The following is a 22655-nucleotide window of genomic DNA, read 5'->3' as shown; positions in this document are numbered from 1 at the left end:
AGTACCAGGCTACCATAAGTCCATAGCAATCAGTTTTAATTAATTGTTTGCAGAAGCTTCTTCGTTTTATGCCGTCTTAGTACCTACAATAAAAAGGCCGGTTAAGTGCGTGTCGGACTAACGACACAGAGGGTTCAGTACAAATAGACTAAGCAACATGTAATATGTTGGGTGGTTTATATTTTTTTTTGCCACCCATCATCAAAATTGTGACTGTACCAATCGATGCTTAACCATCAGTATTTGTTTTTATAAACCGCAACACAAAAAATCATCATCATCTGTTCATTTCATGCTGTCTAGCTATCATGAAACTCCAGTATAAACTCCAATAAAAATGGTAAAAGAAGACCCCCATTTTACCATTTTTATACGGAACCCTAAAAAGTATTCCATTATTACAGACCCTGAGTTATTTCAAATATCAACCAATAAGTTCTACACTGACAATGGTACTTTTAAGATGAGATAGAGGAACGACCAGATACGTAGAACCCCGCACCTCTGTACTTTGAGAGGTAGCGTTTGAAATGTAGAGTTCTAGTGAGCTGGTTGGTCGATATAAATGGCCTAGCACAGGCCGTAAGTATTGAATGCTGAGGTATTCTTGTGACTGCATTGAGTCCGTCGCTCAGTAGATCGGACGATACTATTCTTTGTGTCGATAAAGTGTGCATAGTAACAATATTATTTTAGTTCGGTAATTGGTAGCTAGTGTTGCGGGTAAGTTAATGAAATTACTGGACGATGTCAAGAAGAAATACAGATGTAAATGGAAAAGTGAAAATATGAACGTCAAAAATGAAATTCATGCAACTTTTAAGGTTGTCATAAAATCAGACAAACTCATCAAGTCGTCGTACTAAGTAGTTTTCTAAACTATTCGTGCAAAAAGGTTTTCAGTACTATTATCTTGAGGCCAAAAACTTTCATTGTCATGACACTGAAACCGGTTTAGTGTTAATCGTAAAATTACCCTTGGAAAATGGTCACCCCTGAAGTTTGTGATTTAACCAATCGTTGCTTAACCTTGATTTATATTTTTATTTGTTGCTATAGAGGCAACGGGGATGCCTCGTCATATGTGAAGGTTTCAATAATCTAGATATTTATATATATATTTATTTATTTATTTATTATTAGATATAACGGTTTACGAAATACAACCTGATGATAGTCGGATGGACAGACAGTAGAGCCTACAAAAAGTTCTATTTCCACCCTTTGGGTACGAAACCCTAAATATTATAATGACGACATAGGTATTTGTTAACTTGTAACTAATATCAGTCTCTCGCCTTCCATTTCCATACATAATATGAATACGTGATTATTCTAATTGAAATGCACCAAAACAAAAACATGCTTAAAGTTTTTGCATCAAAACCGAACATTATCACAATTTAAAATCACTCACCAACAACCTTTCTCTGTAATACGTAACAAAATTGCATCAAAAACATTCTTTAATAACACAGACTAAATTATGCAGAATATCAATTTCTCTTTCCATTTTTGTACCGAAAAGAAAAACAACAACGTTTTAATGAGTGTACCTTTTCGTGGAATCCTTATAATTCAGGATATTTAAAAAAAATATTCCACAATTACTACGAAAAGCGTATATTTACGGTCTGGTACAACTATCATTGTCTCTGCCTCCCATTGTCCGCCATTTGTATTTTTTTTTCTTCGTTCCCGGCATCGCCACCCCGCGCTGTCATTAAACTTTTTAATATTTTTATTTGTGGCCGGCACAGATTACTGTCCGGTAAGGTTTAGATGAAACTAAATAGAGAAATGTTTTGTGCGTACGTGCTGCTAATTGCATTCCTATGTTTTTATTATTATTTTTATACGTAGCTTACTGAATTAAATGGATCGAGAATTTTAATTTATAAATAAACAGCAATAGCCTCTTGTTTGTAACTCAATTGTTTTTACTTTCACATAGGTATTTGTTCGATGTGCATTTTGTTCTTTTATTGAACAAAAACTAAACTTAAATAAAAATAAAATTCGAATGTGTGTTTGTAATAATTATAAAACTAACTGTTTTTATTTATATAATCACCAAAAAAGCATTTTGTACAATTTATGTCTAAGTATGTCTATTTGCGTTTGGTCCGGCAAATCTCTTAAATTTTTGGACCGATTTTGACCGGACTTTTAAGTGATGTAACAATGAGCTAAGCTACCTAATTTTATTTTAGAAAAATAAAGTCATGCAAAAATCCAAAAAATAGGCTAATTAACTTTTTCTCACTACGGACAATTTTAGTTTAAAAATATTTAATATTTGTTAAAATTATTAAATTCCACGCGAACGAAGCCGAAGGGATAGCTAGTAAATTATAACTTTTAACTTGAACTAATACTTCCTGATAACTTTTATAATGAACTGACTCGTTACTTGTCTATTGCCATCCAGTAATTATAATAAATCACAAAACATAATTATGATTCTAGAAAACTATGAATAAAGCTATAAAATACTACTCAGCCTAGACCGTCAACAGCAAAAGACTATAGCTCTTGTGACAATGAACATACAGTTTAAATTTCAATGCTGAAAGAAATTTAAACGAGATTTCAAGAATTTCTAGTATATAATATAATGATAATTTTTAAGCGTAAGTACAAATAACTCTTTCGTATAATTTTGCAAACTTATAAAAAAAAGGTTTTGCGTAGAGTTTAGACTAATATGAAAGGTTTTAATGTTTTAATTAATTCATCCGGCCGTATCTTCTTCATGAAAATTATATTTTGAAACTGCACAACTAAAGATACTAGACTTATTTAACGATTATCAAGCCTCTTTTTTAGGCGATTTTCAAATATGACTAAAATGAAAATACTCGTTAAATATTTTTATTAATTTTACATCACGCACAAATTAGTTTGTTTTTATCAAATACGTTTTTTTCTAACTATTTATTTTGTATCAAAAAACACTTTAAAACAATATTCAAATTACAAAATGCATTTTAGATGTAACCTAAAAACATACACAACATAGTCTTAAATTAATTTTGAACTTTAAAAATCTCTTTGTGAAAAAAAACCTTTTAGTATAGTTTAAATACCAAAAGCTTAAAACAAAACTGTTTCGTATAAAACCTTTTTTAAATTGCTTGTTTTTTTTCCAAAGCAGACTACGATTCTGTTTGCTGCCAACACAAAACTATTTCAACAAAGGGATTGTTTTACTTTCATTTAGCTCTGGTTACATTTCACAAAAGGTATGCATTTTAGTTTATTTTGGTAAGCTATTTTAATTTTGCGATTTTCACGTTCTTTCCTAAAGGTTTAAAACAGAACTCTATTTCTGAGGCTCCGCTCTGTTTATCTATCTCGGTTGTTAGTCATCAGGGCCCCAATCCTGCTATCTATGCCCGATGAATGAATGAAAATTGGCTCAAAACGTCACTTTTCGTAACTCTTAAGCATTTTCCTTACACAAAAATTAGAAATTTTGTATGGGACGGTACAATCAAGGTCAATACAATGAATTTGAAATGCTTGTTCCGAGTCTGGGTGTCTTTATGCATGTGATTTGTATGTTTGTAAACCCCCCGCAACACAAGGATTAAATTGCTTCCTGCGGGAGTCGTTTTTCTAAAAGAAAAGAAAGAAGAAAATAAATCTTTTTAGTAGAATTAGTAGATACATAAATATACTATTCCACAAAAAATACTAAAAAGTTAACGTATAGGTAGGTAACTTCTGTCTATCAAACTTTAGGTCAACGCACTATCGAAAACATTCAGTTTTTAAATTGCAGCTATTAATCTAATAATCTATTTCCTGTTTCTTGCACACTTATATGGATTAAAATTCATTAATAACATAACATTAGGTCCGTTTAGTGAATTTAAAAGCTATAATTCAACTTGAACATCAAACTTAGAAACAAGCTTTAGGATTAGATGAATCAGTTTAGACCTATCTAATTATGTATCTGTTTATAGATGGACTGGCTGTCCCAGCAAATGTTAGTATTGAAATTAAAATGAGTGCTAAGGAATAAAAAAAAATCTCAGACCTACCCAATCTGCACACAAAATTTCATGAGAAACGGTCGAGCCGTTTGGAATAAGTTTATGTTTTAACATGAGAAACGAGAATTGTATCAGAACAATTTATGCCAAATATCTGATTGTAAAAAAAGGCTAGTTCGCTACAAATAATAGGTATAAATTCTTGAATCCAACAGTACCAGGATTATTAACTAAATAAAAGGTCCCTTGTTTTAATAATAAACGAAGAAATATGACGTAATTTTATTTCAAATTGCGGTCCACTGCTAGACATAGGCCTTTAAACCCAAGAATCCCCCATCCATGGCGCAGAATACCAGGAAACGTCAAACATTTACACAATTACAATTTTGCACCTACAAAATGTGCACTCAACAAAACTAAGCAGAAATATTTTCAAGACGTATTTTAATGCATCAGATTCCATAAAATTTTATGGGTACATTGCCGTTTTAATAGGGACAGTGGTAATTGACACTAAAGAAACAAAGTAGTGGTACGTATCCAACCATTAAGGGCCAAGAGTGTTAGACCCCTAAGAATTAAATTGGTAGGAAATTCACAATTGAATGTTTAACTAAGTCGATATAAATTGCAGATTACACACTTATAAACTGCTATTCGGTTCAAGTTAAAACAAAGATGAAGGATAGAGGTGTAAGGAAACGACTAACTGGTTTTCTGAAACAAGTTTTTGATATTTAATGAAAATAAGGGATTATTGTTTCGATGTCGCTGTAGCCGTGGGGTTCTATGTAAGGTTTGTATGCACAAGGTGCACATTCGATTCCAATGTGAAAGTGGGAATGGAACTTATTCAACGTTTCAAAATTTTTTAATAATTGAAAGACACTATTGAAAAACCTGGTTTCCAAATATTATAATCAGAAAAAATTATACATAAAGGCTGAAAAAATTATACATATTGATATAAATATATCAATCCATCTTTTCTTAGTTTCAGGTATAGAGGAAACACGACTATGCAGAATCATTTTAAACTGTTTTTTGGTATCATGAGCGAAATCAGGATGTCGTCCATTTAAAAACGAGAAATACCGCTAGATCGCAAATGCTCTCATTTCTTTATACGTAACCATTTCTTAAAAAATGCAAAATTCTACATTTTTATCTTCATACATAAATCTAACATTTCGGCAAACCGTTTCTCTTGTTTAAAGCTTCCGGGAAACTAGAAATTGTTGAGCATTATAAAAACTAGTTTCACCAAGACAAAATATCCACGGATGTTAAAGCTCGTGTCAAAACAGAAGCGGAAGGCAAAAACTCTGATTAATTAAATTAAATCAAGTTCTCACTTGCAATGAATGTGGCTAATAGAAATAAACTAGATACAGCATCCTTTGTAACTGAACGTAAAACTATTCTAAAAGCAATAAACAAAATAAATTCGAAACGGATTCGATTTTTAATGGTGATAAGTAGATAATTAAATTGTCATTTTAACATTTTTACTAATAGAATTTATCTGTTACTATTGCAACTGTTACAAATGTCATTTGCTTACAGCTACTTGTAATAAAGCCTTTTTTGGGGTCATTGTGATATGATCTTAATAATTTATTGTACAAGTTTTATGGGTTGGCAGTAAAGAGAATGCATTCAACCAAAAAAAGAATATAAGTCTACATTTTGTCTGGGCAAATAACATCCGTGGGCAGAATCGCTCGTAAAAGCTAGCATAAGGTATTAAAGAATGTTCTTTACATCAGATATCATATAGTTTTACAAAAAAAAATCAAAAAAAAAAATTCTCATTTTTTGCCACTTTTTAGTCTCGTACATAAACTAATTAAATATTCAAACATGACTATTATTATAATAACCCATCAGTGTCCCAAGCCTATGCCAAATGACAGCCTCATTTAATTTCATTTAAAGATCTCTAAAATTTTATAAAAAAGTGGAAAGTAACACATTGATCCTAAAAACGTCCTTGGCTCATTCACATGCTTTCGACACTGTAGAAACTGGGGTTTTTACATTTTATTAGCCATGTCGCACAGGTCAGAGAGTCTTTTATTCACTGATTTTGTTCTAAATGTACTAGGAAGGCATAACAAGGTGATACTTTGTATTCAGGACTCGTATTTGATGAGCGCTCGCACGGTGTCCCACAAGGAGCTGTATTTGGACAAACAAAATGTATCTGTGTTTGTTCTCATAGAGCGATTATGCAAATTAAATTGTATGTTTTTTGTTGCCTACATAGTATGATTAATGTATGAATCGCAATGCTAATTTAAAATGCCATTTGTAAACTTGAGTTAATTAATTAGTGGTTATAAAGATCATAAATTATATGCTTTTATCTATTAGACCTAACTCCCTGCTTAATTAGTTATTGATTTATGAATGCTTATTACGACTGAGCTTTGACCGTTTATTCAAATATCTAAAACAGACAACTTTTCAATACTTGACTAACTGGTACGAAAATTTAATGATTATGACATTTCTTAATAGTTTTGATGAACGAATCATTCAGCTCTTGTAATTATCTTGATATATCAACTGTCATCTCACGCAATAAACTGCTAACCTATTTAATAAAATTAAATAACTTTCATATACACCTGCATATTAATACAATCAGCATAAAGAAAATTTTATCTTAATTATAATTTACCCGCCTCGTTGGCAAGCAAACCTACTTTCACAATTATTAATCTTCTGTAACACACGTTACGGAAAGTATTCTGAACTATCCTATATTAAAGTAGATCATAGCTATTATCTATACACATACAATACCCTAGTTTTATTATTATTCTGCTACCTACTTAAAGTTTTTTATATTTTTCGATCATAAAACCGCATCGATCAACAAAATAAATAAAAAAATGAAACTTAAATTTTGATTTAAACATCTTATTCAATCTAGTGACATTCAGTGAAAAATAACTATTAATTTAATAAATGGCATTACTTATAAGTATATTTTCGAAATGTATAAAACATTACATCACTTGTACCGCATCGATTGAAAATCGTTCAACAGCATCCAATAATCCAAGTCATACAACCAAACGAAAAAAATAACGATCTGAATTATTCTATTGTACTCTCATTAAAAAACAAACAAACAGTAATATGGGTATAACATTCACGATTAAAATACACTACGTTAGTACGCCAATGAGCACTGCTGACTGCATATAACAGGGTCACTGCTCTCGACCATAATTGAATTCTAACAAAACTATCGAACCGCTAAATCAGTACCGTAAAGCGCTCACAGACTGCATCCAACAGAACTGTACATTGTTAAGTTTATAAGTAACAAATAATGCAGCGATTGAAGCGAATCATTTACATAGTACAGATGGTGCTTGGATTTTGGTTTTCAATATTCTGCAGTAACGGCCCGGTGGGAATTTCGTTCGGAATCCAGAATAACCGCTTCATTTTGCATAAGTTGAGAATACGCGCGGAATGGATTCGTTAAACGTTGTGATAAATGATATGATGATAAAGATGTGTTTGTATAAATGCATTCGTATTTCAGGAGTTTATATATTATATTTTGTGAATTTAGGGAAAACGATTTGGAATCTGACAGGTCCCAAACTTGAACCGCGACAGTAAAATTATCTGTTCAGTAGTTTTAATATTTAGGTGAATCTACTTTTTTTTATTTTAATCTAATTGTCTGTAACTTCATTAAAAAAAGTAATTGGTACCATTAATTAAATAGCTAAAAATACTATTTAAAACATTAATTTATAAAAAAAAGTAATAACAAATCCAATATTAACAATAGCAGTTATTCTACTCCAAATAAAGTCTCTCTGGTTGAAAGCACACATCTAACTACGGATGTCCATTGAGTTCGAAATTCCAGTCCTTTGTAACAATTGTTTTTGTTCGCTTCAGCTTAAATTATTCCACATTCGATGCAACATTGTTTGGAATCTATCAAAACGAATTTCGTTTTGCAGATAGATTTAAAATTCAATTTGCTCTGCAGTGATTTTGATTTGATTGATGACCTAGTTTTCAGTAAAGCAAATATTGGAAATTCAGCTGTATTCAAATGTTCTTTTGGCCTGAATTTTGATGATAAAGAGGTTTAATATAATCTTGTGGATGATAAGGATTAAGGAGCGGAAATTCTGAGTAGTATAATAATATTGTTTTAACAACACAAATATTGAAGTTGAAGTCGGCTTGACTTCAAATAAAAATCTAATGAGCCAAATTTTATGACTTTTTTGTGTTCATCAAAATCAGTCCAAAAAATTAATTATTGTCGAATTGAAAACCTTCTCCTTTTGAAAGTCGGTAAATAATCAATAATACACGAATAGTTTCTCTAACATCACATCAAATATAGAAACCATCAAATGTTAGCGTTCAAAAGACCATCGATCAGTCCAATCTGCATAATCAAGAAGAATTTTGGTATGGAAGCAAAATACAAAATATTTTAAATTCTATTCTATATGGGATAAAATTCTTTTTCAACTGCATGTCCATCGAATATCGCAATGAGCAATTAAGCAAATGAAGATACTCCTGTTACAGTCAGGTACTCCAATTTATTTGTTCCAAAAAGATTTTAATTCAATCTCTCCTTTTATCGTACATGTAATGTATTTGATAATGAAAGGAAACAGGTTTATACTGGAAAAGGCTTGATCAACATCTTGTCAGTCACAAGATTCGAAGATCGAAGATTCTCTCTCAATATTAAACTGTTAGTAGCTATGTAAACACTTAGGGTCTAAACAGACGGACCGCATTTCAACTGCAATCCAGATGTTGAATGCAAATGACACGACTGCAATAGAACTGCAAACCAACCATATGCGTACACGGTCCCATTGCAGTCGGCGTGCACTCGTGTGACGGTTTCTGTAACAAATTTGCAGTTGGATTGCAGTTGAACTGCAGTCCATCTGTCTAGTGCCTTAGGTATGTTGCAAAATGTAAGTCTACACATGAATATAGAAATTGAGGATCATGAATTAATCTGTGTGTGGATGCAACAATTTATAAGGAAACAGTGACATTCCTAACTTGTTGTTTAGATAATAACAAATATTTCAAGAATTCGGTCAATTGCGAGACGGAATCCTGACGTAGATTAAATCCAAATAGGCTTAAGAAAAATAAATCAGTTGAGTACGAGACGAAATATTTTTGGTCAAAGCATAAGCAGTACCTACATAATTTTAATTGTATTAAGCAACGGTGAACTTCCACTTTTGATTTCTGAACAGGAGTCATAAAAAAAAGTACTTTTTTTAAATCAGCTTCGATCAAAATTGATTATTAAAAGCTAATTTTAATCAGTCTGGAAAGCACTAGTAAATCTAAGCTACGTAACTTTTAACAGTAAAACATAAAAACAAATAAATTCAAAGAATGTTTAACAACGCGCCTTCAAAGAACGCAGAAATTATCGGCACCATTATAACCACAAAGGTATTAAGGAAGTGAAAAATCTTTTACTTAAAACGGAACTTTTTGTCAATGATTAAAAACTCGACTCGCCGCTGGATACGACGAAAAAAAAAGATTCATGAATATTTAATATCTTGGAGAGCTTAACGCTTTATAGCTTCCTATAGAATATACTTATATGTATGCATATATAAGTTGCATTTGGAGTGCACTTGCACCGTTACCTTAACACAGTTCGAGAAATCCAGATTTTTGTTGAAGTCAAAAAGTTAAGACATGCTTTTTGTCACGGATTTTCTCGTTTGAGTCCGATGACACTGTGACGTCACAGAATTTTAGAAAATGGTTTTTGAACTGCGACAAATTGCCGTTTTTGTCCACACGTCACCTTTATGTATTAAATATGTCACTGTGACAATAGTAGATACTAGTTTTGTACAGTATGAGGAAAGATTTACAAACCGGTCAAGTGCGAGTCAGACTTGCGATACTGAGGGTTCCGTGCAATTAGGCTAACAGAATACGTATTTTCAAAAAAGTTGGTCACCCATTAATCATATGACCATACTAATCGTTTCTTAATTTAGTTTTTTTTTTCATTATTGGATGTACTAGTGGCAACAGAAATATCAACTGCTTAGCTATCACAATTCATGAGATACAGACAGCATGATGGTCAGACAGCAGAGCCTCAATAACAGAATTTCGTTACTCTTTACATTTCAGACAAAAATAAACTTCAATTGAATACTATTTCTGTTTAATTTAACGCCTATTTTAAACTAGAAAAATAACTCCAAAAACACAAAGCCACACAATTTCGATTCAACGCATACCTATCAATAAACTGTAATTTAAACGACGATTCAAATTGAATTTTTCAGAGCGCATCCCATCCAATTTTAAATTTGAAATAGGTTGTATTTTTAAGCTTTAGATTATCATAAAGAAATAAGCGATAAAATAAAACGAGACATAAACTAGAAGTGGATCTGACGAGTTGCAATCACCATTCGTTCAAATCTCATGGCTTGGATAGCGGGTTAATATTTTTTGTTAAGACTGCTTTAATATAAAGAAGTCAAGTGCCGGGCTAAAACGCGACTTAGAGGGTTACATACAAATAGACTTAAAATACACAAATCAGGTAGGAATAGAATTTACCACAGATTATTTGTCACCTATCAAACTTTTACTATAGCGGCAATACTACCTAATATATGAAAATTTCAATTATCTAGCGATCACGATCTCGTGATCATTGAATCTTCAAGCTATATAGCCGTGATAGACGGACAAACAACGTGGCCTCAGTAATCGAAATTCCATTTAACCCACTGAGTACGGAATCCAAAAAACATGTTATAACTATCATAGTAAATGACGTTATATCTGTAATAAATATATCTTTACTAATTCAAGAAAAAGTAATGTGTCGATGGTAAAATTGTTATTATAAATAAATAAATATAATTCGGATAGTTTTACGGTCAAACTTTTCATCTGAAGTATAGAAACTCTTTGAAGGAGGTTCATTATGAAAATTATTATTCTCCGTGATGGTTTTGCAGTTTCGCAAGTAAAATTTACCAATAGGTGATAGATACCACATGAACACTAAACTTTAGCTTAAAAAGTTAAAGTGGTTATGTCTCTACCTTATAAGAAGACAATCGTGATAATGGCAAGAAAACCAACCATGAAGCTAATAAGCCAAATGTTACTCATGAATAAGAGCCATTTAAATTACAAACAGCTGTAATTACAGCTTATTACCTCACTAAGTCATTATCTGCGAAAGTATATAATATTGATACGATTTTAATTCGTTCCGAGACTGCTGGTGAATGAAGCAATTATAGTATGAGAGATTCCGACGTTCTCATTCACACTCAATTTCTTGGTGATTAATCGCCTAGTTACGATAAAGATTGTGACGTTAGTAGAATAGTTGATGAACATATTGACCCAAATGACAATATTAAGTTAATAGAAGCATGTGTAAGTAGGGAATAAGGAGAACAAAAAACTGTATCGAAATATCATATTATAGCGTTTGATACAGTTGGGCCTCTGGACTGAGCCTGTAGACGAATCGCCTTAAACTATGAAACTGATAAGTCAAAGTCACTTGTTGAAAATAAATTTACTTAAGGTCTAGACAACGGGATAAAATTTAGAACGTCCAACTTGATGGTAACAATTTTATTGATATAAGTAATGCTAGTAAAATTGTAGCAAGAATAGAAATAGAAAGTATTAATATAACAATTCAAACTCGTGAACACTCTCCCGGATGTTTTACTAGACTCAAATTTTGTATTGTAATATCTATAGACACTGCAAATCAAGTTCAAAGACTCCATCAAAACTCAAAAATAATAGGGAACCACGAATCTGTATTAGTTTACATTGAGGTACATTATTGCTATTAAAATTATTGTCTACCACTACTATCATCGTAGCGTTTTCGAACAGAGTGATTAGTATTTTTATTGCATTTAATAAAATCCATTAAACCTGATGCTACTATGAGACACATAAAATTATATCGTAAACTTCTTGTTTTATGCTGCTGGGAAACAGCTTCCTCTCATACATTATATCATCACGCTAGCTTTCGGTGAGTTCGCGATTATAGGTTCAAAAATTTGGAACTCCAGATTTAATCACGATGTCTTCCTATACCGTTTGTCAGATTTGTCTAAAAATAACTAAGAAACTTTATAACTTTAAAGACCTATATTGGTACTTGATTGTGTTAGGATCGAACCTGCACTTCGATTCCCCATGTGTTAGTGTGTACAAGGCCACAACGACATTATATTGTGCACTCATAAGATTGTAGAAAAATAATCTAAATCGTCCTAAAGATATTAAAAATATGACTGAAATTCTGGCTGGTTTAAAGGATGCTAACAATAAAACTCAAAGTCCACATCTCCGAAAAATCCAGTCAAATCATTTAACCTTTAGTTATCGAAGAAAGGATCATAATAACATCAAAGAAGTTTAACAATAAACCAATTGTGGTACATTTGCAAACCGTTAACGCCGCAGCGGGCATCGGTACGCCCAGAATACGAAAATAATTTCCAAAGTATGTCAAAATTTGGCCCAAATCTCTTGAACAATACCGGTCAGGTTTTTTGCGTGGCGAATTGATGATACAAATTGTTTATCGGGTATATATCCTTATGTTGATGTAACGGTTTTGCTTGTTTTAAAGTTCCCTAGCTAGAGGGTAAATTTTTTAAGCTCCGGTGTCTCGCCGTCTGTCTGTCTGTCATCAAACTACGTGTCATGAACCGTGACCATGCTAATTCTCACACATATTATTTCTATTGCAGCTATAACAAAAATAAAGATCGAGGTTAGGCAACAGTTGTTTCGGTCAAAAAAATTACGAGTGACCAATTTTATTCACAATTTATTCTATACGGAACCCTCAGTGTGTCGAGTTCTACTCGCACTTTATTCTCTAGTTTTTGTATATCTTTGGAGTTGTGAAATCGAACGCTCAGGTATTTATTTATGTTTCACATGTATTATTAATCTGGGTGTATGAACAGCTGTTCTGTAATTCGTTTTAACGATAGTTGTAAATATTGAAATTAGAAATCTGTCATTTACACTGTGACTACAGTTATATGTACAACACAATAGGCTGTTACGGTGATACTATAAATATTATTTTAAACCATATTAGTTGTAAGTAGTAATGTATGGACTTGTATGGTTGAGTATGAAGGTGCAATACGAACGTTAAACTACGAAAACAACCTTTTTCAAAGTTTAATGTACTTACAAAATTATTCTTAGACAGCACTGGCAGACAGGAAAACATCGTGAGAATACCAAGATTAAAAAAAATCTGTAACCGCCAACCCATATTGAGTTGATCTGGTGATCAATGCACAAATCATTTCAAATTCTATCTATTTTGATCATAAAAAATTGTGAGAAAACCAAGATTAAAGACATTGAAATCTGAAACTGCCAACCCAAATTGAGCTGGTCTATTCCTCCATGCACAAATCTGTTATATTATTAGTATTTTGCATTTGATTAAATTTAGTGGTTGCAAATTGTCTCTCTTTAGTTATCAAGAAAACCTAAAACATTTATTTCAAACGTGTGTTCATTTCTAGAACGATTTCTTGAATATCTTAATCATTATCTCTTTGTGCTTTTGTACCTAAATCCCTACTAATATTATAAGTGCGAAAGTAACTCTGTCTGTCTGTTACGCTTTCACGTATAAACCAATGAACAGATTTTAATGAAATTTGGCACGGAGATAGAGTTGACCTTGAGAAAGAACATAGTTTTTATCCGGGACTTTTGAAGAGTTCTCTTGGAAACGCGATATAACCGATCTCGACGTTAGTACAAAATAGTTCCTTCTAATCCAACCAAATAATGATCAATAAACCTTTCTATGAATCCAGTTCTTTATGTTTATCGCCTGCTGTTCGCGTAGCAATTAATTATCCGCACTTAGCTATGTCTCCTGGGAATGCTTTAGACTCTGCCAATTGCAGTCTTAAAATAAGATTAGGTTTTTTATTGCTTCCTTAAGTTAAGGAGTTCAGTAGTGGCTTTAAGTGGAATCTGGAATTTAGTTCTTTAATTTAATGTTGTTGTTTTTTTAATTGTCCGTAGATATTATTTTGAAGGTAAAGGATATCTAAACGGGTCTGTTCCAAATTATATTTTCTTTAACAACTTATTGAATTAAATATCTCCTTAGTCCTTGATGCAAGAGAATAAGATTCGTTAGAAAAGACCAAGTTTTTATTTCCGTTTTTTTTTTAAGAAAACCGAATCTGGAACATATCTCATATCATTGATCATTATCATTATGTATCATTCATCATCAACAAGACATTAAAAGTTTAATCATACCATATTCTAGCTTTCCATAAAATCTTTTTAGTGGAGATATAAAAATAGGTTTCGAATTTCAGTGCTCTTCTAGATGAACATTAGCAAAGGACATTATCGTGGTCGCGAGACTCTCAATAAGCCTGGATTTAGGGAGGCCATTAGTATAAAATTCAGTATAGAGGAAATGCTTTACGATAACATTAAGAAGTAGTAATAGGACTATGCTGATGGCTAAGAAAACTACACTACCACCACAAAAAAAAAAACAATATAAAGCAAGTAATAATAAGCATTCTGCCGTATGGGTAACGTACAGTTAAAAGCCATATATTTTCATGATTTATTACAGTCATTTAACTCTTAAATACCATATATTCTCTTAATCACTTGGCTCACCTATCTGTAGATCTACAAGAAAAATGGCATTACTGTTCATTTTAAAATGCAGTCATTTGTTTTTAGTCTGCTGAATATAAGCCCAAGTATGAGTTGGAATCGCGAAGGGTTCAGTGCTAATATCTTTAACAACAGCAAAAAGAACATGTCTGCTTTGTGGGAGGTCCCTTTTGCCGCTGAAAAATCATCAAATGCCAATCTCGCTCCGAATGCTCCGATCCGGAAACTTCGTTCTGCCTAACTGATTTGTGAAGCTAAACTATCTATAGCGATGCCTAAACGCATAGAATATGGTACAGACGTTTAGGAAGAGTGATTAATATAGTTACAAAATAATTATATATTTTAAGACGAGCCAAAAAGTTTGGACAAATAAACAAACTAGAAAGAAGAAAGTACATAATTTTCTTTGTGTTTTTAAAGCTTGCATTCTAGATACCATGAATAAAGGTTTTGCTCTGCATTGGGACAAATACAGGCTAGCAGTACTAAGTTCCGGTAAAGCTATCACAGTCTGTACTCAGGCTAAGTCCATCATCATCGGTTTTGAATAACTATTGGGTATCCTAATCCTCTCATTTTCTACGTCTGATTAATTTCAATGCGATTTTCAAGACAGTCCATCGTTTATTAGGACATTGCTGCTTCCAAGATTGGTAAATGTTATGTTGGGTAGTCTTCGTTGGTTATCATTGTTGATCCTGGCTTACAAGATTTGCAATGATTTGCGGAGAGTTTTTCCATTATAAAAGTGTATGGTGTAGCACTTCCTTTGTTTTATCTATTCTCCTTTGTCTCGTGCACTTCTTGCTATATCTTTTAAATTGTGTAGATGTCTCTTCCTTTGCCATTATTTCACCGTCCATGTCTTGGCCACCATCTATACTAATATATAAACAATACAACTATCTTCGAGGACGAAAACACCGACTACTAACCGCACCTACTAGTCGCACAGTGGCCCGGGCCTCATCCCCAGTTCCCCGTGTTCTAGCTATGCTCAATGACCTCATGGAAGCTGAACCGAACTGTGATCTATTTGTTGAAGATTTTAAAATAATAATGTGTTTGTGTCTCAGCCTGTGCGAACGCATAGTTTAATGTGTATCTTGTTATTGTTATAAATTTTATATTACGTTTGTTTCGTTTATTAATAGTTTACTCTTTGATGTAACTAAGTTTCTCATGTTTATACTTAAGCTGGTTGGTTTTTCTAGTTTATATTATGTTTTTCTTCCTATTTTAAATTTCACGTCTATGTTAATGTAATTGGTGTCTCTATCGTTTTAACATAAATAAATAAATAAAATAAAATAAAATAATAAAGCTGAAGAGTTTGTTTGTTTGTTTGAACGCGCCAATTTCAGGAACTACTGGTCCAAATTGAAAAAATCTTTTTGTGTTGAATAGACCATTCATCGAGGAAGGCTTTAGGCTATAAACCATCACGCTGCGACTAACAGGAGCTAAGATACAATGGAAAATGTGAAAAAATCCGGGCAGGTACACCTAAATCATAACTTATATCTTCTACCCACGGGGACGAAGTCGCGGGCAACAGCTAGTTCATTAATAAATTTACTCCATCTATCGTCATCACGTTTGGCGATATGTCGAAAATATTCTGGTAATACTGACTATATAATATCGGGTATAATAATAATAATTTTAAAGTACTTTTCGATACTCTAATACCAGACAAGTGTAATTAATGTAAATTACCTGGGCGTTATTACCGACCGTTTTTATAGGTTGAGGAGCCAATATTAGACTGCAATGTTCATGCGAAAATTTGCAATCTATTCCTAGATTGGTAAATAGTAGATCTGTTTTAAATTTATTCGAAGAAAGGAGGTTTCATACTATTTTTTTTGTATATTTTTTTTTGTCTTGATTTTTGTCATTAAAATGGTTTTCTAGTTAGTAAAATACTTGTAATTTTTTTAGAAGATATTTTGAATTGATCTTAAAATTTCAAAGAGAAAGTGTATTTAAACTATCTTAAATATATCTAGAAAACTAATAAGATTTTTATCTACCTTTTAAGACGTGAATCACATTACCAGTGATAGTAAAATTTAAATAGCTATCAAAAAGAGACCAGCAAGGGTGCTTAGAAAACTGCAGTGGGTAATAAGTTTTTTAATGGCCAGTGCAAGGCGCCAGAATAAACATCGTATATTAACCACGACTTTCCATGAATACAAAAGTAGGTAATGAACACGCATACAAACTTGTTTGACATAAAAAATAGGCTTTTTCTAAAGGTCTAGGTTACTACTAGGCAGTACTAGGTACCAGCCAGTATTTGGACGGTAAATATTTTTAGAATAAGAAAGTTATCTTTATATTAATATATGCGTTTTTAATTTGAATAAAACATTTAGTTTTGTTTGTAGTTTGTTTCATCCATTTTTCAAAAGTATAACTATTTTTTATTAAAACTTCCTTTTAATTTAACAAAATATTTTATCTAAATAGGTTTTATTTATAAAATTAAAAAAAAAGAATAAACTTACTCAAAATAATTCACAATGCACCCGTCAACACACAAACACAGCCAACCAGCAATATTCAAATTTGGAACGCTAACTCGATCGTAACTGTCGAGTGCAATCACGTGCGGTCCCGTCCGCGGTCGCGTCGGTACTGAGCTTGCCTCCGCATCGACACTAGCTAATATATCTTGTATACTAGTTTTCATCGTCTTTCACTGGTTTGCTTGGAGTCGACGGCCACCACTTTCTGGGTTAATGAGGAGTCTGACGGAGCCCGCGATCGCTCGTTTTCTACGTTTTCGAATACGCATCGGGTGCCGAGTGATTTTTAAAGTACTACGTTGCTATGCGCTCCTGGTACCTGTATAGACGTTTTTCGATGAATTTACGTAAAAATATAGAGGAATTTGTGGTAAACTTTAATTGTGTCTAAGGAATTTAGGTAACTTAAATAAACCCAGCTGTATTTAATATTTATAGTGTCAAAAATATACCAGTGGTAACCACATACTCTTTGGAAACTTATAAGATAATGTCTAGGAATGCGATACAACCCATTTAAAAAATTAACAATTAAAAAAATAGAGTAGATCAAGTTTTTATTCAAATCATGGTGACATGATATTATGTAAGCGAAGTTAAAAACTTCGATTTGTGCGTTAAAAAGTTGATAATAATTTCGATTGTCCATAAGTTATAAATAAACTCAAATATTTCAAATAGTTAAACAATTTTAATTATTATATCTGGATCGAACCCGTAACCTCTTTGATTGGATAATGATTTAATAGACAGCCAATCATAACTGTCAACTACGTATCAATGAAAAAAATATAGCTTAATTTACTTAGAACAACTGAATAACCTAAATTTCAATAATCGAGTTTAGTTATAAAAGTTTAAAATACAGCTTTAAGACGATTTTTAGAGTTCCGTACATAAAAGGTTAAAAACGGAAATCTATAACTAAGACGCCAATGTTCGTTTGTACAGAACCACGACTCGCGTTAGTGCTAAACGGTTTCTTTTTGAAGCGGTATTGACGATGCACCACATTCAGTTGCTGTCATTACGTTTTTTGACGTTTTGGAAAGTAATTGGAAAATTTTATATGAATTTGAATTCAAAATACTTTGATTTAGGACTGTGCAGTATTGATAAATACTATCAGTCTATATCTGTATCATTTTACATCAATATATCAGTTCCATATAGTCCATTTTAGCTATCAAGGTATTATCTCATAAATTAACGTTATTTATTTCCCAGTTTCAAAATTCAAAATACTAACGGATACTTTTGGAAATTTCTGAACTTTTTCCACTTATAATAAAAACAGTGTCTTGCCTCAAGGCATCTGTGTAAGCGGGGGTGATGGGCCTGATGTACAATATGCCTACAAGAGGGATGGATAATGCACTCGTGTTTGTTCATACCCCTATCTTGATCTTTTATAAAAGGAAAAATGTCTTTGGGTTGGTCGTATACGCAGTTTTAGGAGCAACGTGGAGCAACTGTTCTGATTAAAATGAAAATTGTTGTAAATAGAGCATGAGAATAAATACTTATTGCTAAATATGTTAGTGAAAGTTAAAAAAATCATAGATTTAAATAATCTGAATACACACGTTATTATATGTCAGTCCATTAAAATTTTATCAAAATCGGTCCAGCCGCTTTTATAGTTGTAAGTTGTATTGTCGATTTTACTACTCTGAAATTTTCAGCCTAAGCTAAGAATAAGCAAAAAAAGTGGGTGTATTAAACCGTGGGAAAATGATCTATGCTGTTAATAGAGCAAGAAAAAAAACAGTCATTACTAAAAATTTAATGAAAGTTTGATCCAAATGGGTTTAGGCGTTTAAGATTCAACAAGCAACAAGTATACACACATATTTTTACTTTTTCAGAATATAATTAATGTCAATATAATGTTATTGAAATCATTGTCAGCTCATCAGCGCTCATCGCTCAAGCAGCGGTCATTACTGACATGAAAATAATGTGTGTCACAACCGAATTGTTTTTATTTTGCTTCTTTGTAGATACGAACACCTTAATGTCGCAAATCCAAGTCACACTTTAATTGTCTTATTAATAATCTATTATTCCACATCTTTCGCACAACGCCATCTAGTCTCAAACTAAGCAAAGCTGGTATTATGATTACTAGACAACTGATAAACATACTTACATATTTCTTAATGCATACGAATTATATTTGAATCACACCCAAACTCAGAAAAAATTACCGTGCTCATCACACAAATATTTGTCGTGAGTGGTAATTGAATCCACGACCTCCTGTGTAGCAGTCAGGGCTACTAACCACTAGACCAGGCCAGTCAATTACAACGAGACACTCCGAATAACATTTATTATATGAACATCACTATTAAATAAATAACTTAAATTGATTAGGAACAAAAGCAAAACTGGACCAACATTATCATTAGAGAATCGATAGTATATCATAACGGAATCGAATCGACGAACCGTGTAAGGGACTGCTAACTGGGTTGATTTTATTTATACCCTCAGCCAACATTTTGATGTATATTGTTTACAGTTAATACTTTGTTATCGCTTCGCTGATGATATTTACTGCTGCAGTTCCTGCTGCCCTGGTACTTGAGATCGGTAAATTGTGTTTCGTTTGTGAGAGAAAGAAATGGGAATTACTTGGAATTTTCAATTTAATTTATTAGCTTAAAATCTATACTAATATATAAAGCTGAATAGTTTGTTTGTTTGTTTGTTTGAACGCGCTAATCTCAGGAACTACTGGTCCAAATTAATTTTGTGTTGAATAGACCATTCATCAAGGAAGGCTTTATTAAGGCTATAAACCATCACGCTGCGATTAATAGGAGCGAAGATTGGTACAATGGAAAATGTGAAAAAAACAGGGTAGGTATAAATAATAACTTATATCTTGTACCCACGGGAACGAAGTCGCGGGTAACAGCTAGTCTGTAATACAAAGGCCTAAATCATTGTTATATCTGTGGTGTCTACCGCTACATCTCAAAGTCATAATATTGAGGGTACGTGTACGTGTATTGCGCTGTCACGCTTCCACAACCAGCTAAAAAAAACCGTGTTTTTAAATATCTTATGCCTTTCAAATTCTATCAAAATTGATCCGAATTCGAAAATTTTAGGGAAGCCCCTCAAAATTGAGTTACAAAAATCCAACCGGAACGACAAACAAGCAAGAAAAGTGAGTGTATAAAAAAAACTTCCAGACGTGGTGGTAGACCTCAGGGGTAATTATAATGAAACTTGACTTTGGCGCCAAAAGTGCAAAGTTTTTCGTGTTGTGTAATTTTTATTTTTTCGGCGATTTTTTTTTACGAAAATAATACAAAGCTCTGTCGAGTTTCGAAAACTAATCACCACAGAATTTGAAGCAAATGAAAATCTCAGGTTTCATTTTAAATTGATTTTTATAAAGGTCCACGTACGTATGAAAAAACGGCGACTGTCTGTTCAAACAGGCTAAAAGAAAAGAAAAATACATGATCTGTGATAATTTCCACGATCTTGGTGCCAAGTCTGGTGACGTACAGACGAACAGACAATGTAGCCTCAGTGATAGGTTTCCGTTTTTACCCATTGAGTAAGGAACACTAAAATCTTAATTACTCAATGTGTAATTTAAACACGGTTTTGTCATAGCTATTTAAAAGTCTACGGATTCAAGTAAAAAGACTTTCACTCAATTGCATATCTTACAAGTACTTACATGTTAGACACACTGTTAACTTGTTAGGCAAATATAAAACAAACGACCAACGCTTTGAAACAACGCTCAATTTATTACAAACACAACCGGTCAAGTGCGAGTCGAGCCTCTACAACAAACAGTCTTCTTTTTTCCGGATGGGAAATCATCAAATAAGTCCTCCCATTTTGGGTTGAGTGGGGTTGGGCTTACTGACTAAAACCCACCTCATCATCATCATCCTAGCTTTTTCCCAAATATGTTGGGATCGGCTTCCAGTCTTACCAGATTCAGCTAAGTACCAGTGTTTTACAAGGCGCGACTGCCTATCTGACTTTCTCAACCCAGTTACTAAGATGTATCTATGTTTTTATTTTTGCTCTTTTTGTACCGGGATTGCAGTTACCATTATGAACTATCCCTCTAGTCTGGCAAGCATCAGCCCAAATGGGCTCCACATCTTTTCAACAAGGATGCGCAGTCCAGTGTGGGCGATCGTGGTTGGGTGGTGAGCTACCCATCACAGAACGTCCGCTGTGCCTCGCTCGAATGATCCCTAGTATTATCTGAAAATAAATTCAATAAAATATTGTATGTGATAAGATGCGCATGACGGAGGAGTTTTGGTGCAACTTGAGGGAAGCCTGTAGTGGTAACAGTTGAACGATCTACCGATTGGATTCCAGATAAATAAGTTTTTTTTTTTTTGGTAAAACAGCACCAGAAACACAACATGTGTGAAAATTTCACCTGTTTTATAACAGTAAAAGTCAGTTACAGGATTCCATTTTTACCCCTAAAAAGGTCAAGATCTATACTCATAATATTATATTTCAAAAGCAAAACAGGACACTATGGCTAGATAGAGTCCCGTTTTAATACCCTTAGGATCTCGGATTTCTGGTTCCCTTAGGAATCGAAATGTGTAATGGGGAATATTCAATTCTTAACTTCCATTAAGTTTCACCAGATGTAATGAAATCGTGCTAGTTAAATTTGACCCACATTCCAGGCTCACACTGAGCTGAAATTTTGCATGCATGAGTATATTGCATGACAAAGCAATATTATGATGGCAAGAAGCTGATATGATAATGAAAGTCCACAATCAAACGATATTTTTAATTCAAGTTTGATACTGAAAGCAGGTATTCGTATTATCACTTAATCTTACCAATTGTATCCCACAACTGGGCAAAAACCTCCCCCTATTAAGCAAAATAACACTTTAAACTATTGAAAACATATAATCAACTAGCTGTTGCCCGCAACTTCGTCCGCGTGGTTCGAAGATGTAAGTTATGATTTACGAGTATACCTGCCCTGTTTTTACCACATTTGCCATTGTATCTTCGCTCCTATTAGTTGCAGCGTGATGGTATATAGCCTAAAACCTTCCTCGATAAATGGTCTATTCAATACAAAAAATATTTTTTCAATTAGAACCAGTATAGTTCCTGTGATTAGCGCGTTCAAACAAACAAACTCTTCAGCTTTATATATTAGTATAGAAGTATAGATAAAGCAAAATATATTCTTTAACTGTGTGAAGTGGGTTACTGCCTTAAGGCGTTAACCAAACAATTCCTTAGTTAAAATCGACAGGTAAACTTGTGCTAAGACTCTTAACACCGATTACTGGCGGTTAGCGGTCTTGTGATAAATGTTAGT

The 22655-nt window shown here is 32.9% G+C and overlaps 1 protein-coding gene across 1 annotated transcript in view; it reads right to left on the bottom strand.

Annotated features, from left to right (window-relative positions):
• The window catches only part of LOC113494106 (serine protease inhibitor dipetalogastin), a 63657-nt gene extending 45867 nt beyond the window's left edge, over positions 1-17790 (bottom strand). Inside the window, exon 1 of the mRNA XM_026872255.1 lies at positions 17279-17790. The gene's annotated coding sequence lies outside the window, so the exon portion shown is untranslated. The remainder of the gene's footprint in view (positions 1-17278) is intronic.
• Positions 17791-22655: the final 4865 nt, after the last annotated feature.

This window comes from Trichoplusia ni, chromosome 5, assembly GCF_003590095.1.
Source record: "Trichoplusia ni isolate ovarian cell line Hi5 chromosome 5, tn1, whole genome shotgun sequence".
NCBI lineage: Eukaryota > Metazoa > Arthropoda > Insecta > Lepidoptera > Noctuidae > Trichoplusia > Trichoplusia ni.
This window is presented reverse-complemented; position numbering and strand designations above follow the sequence as displayed.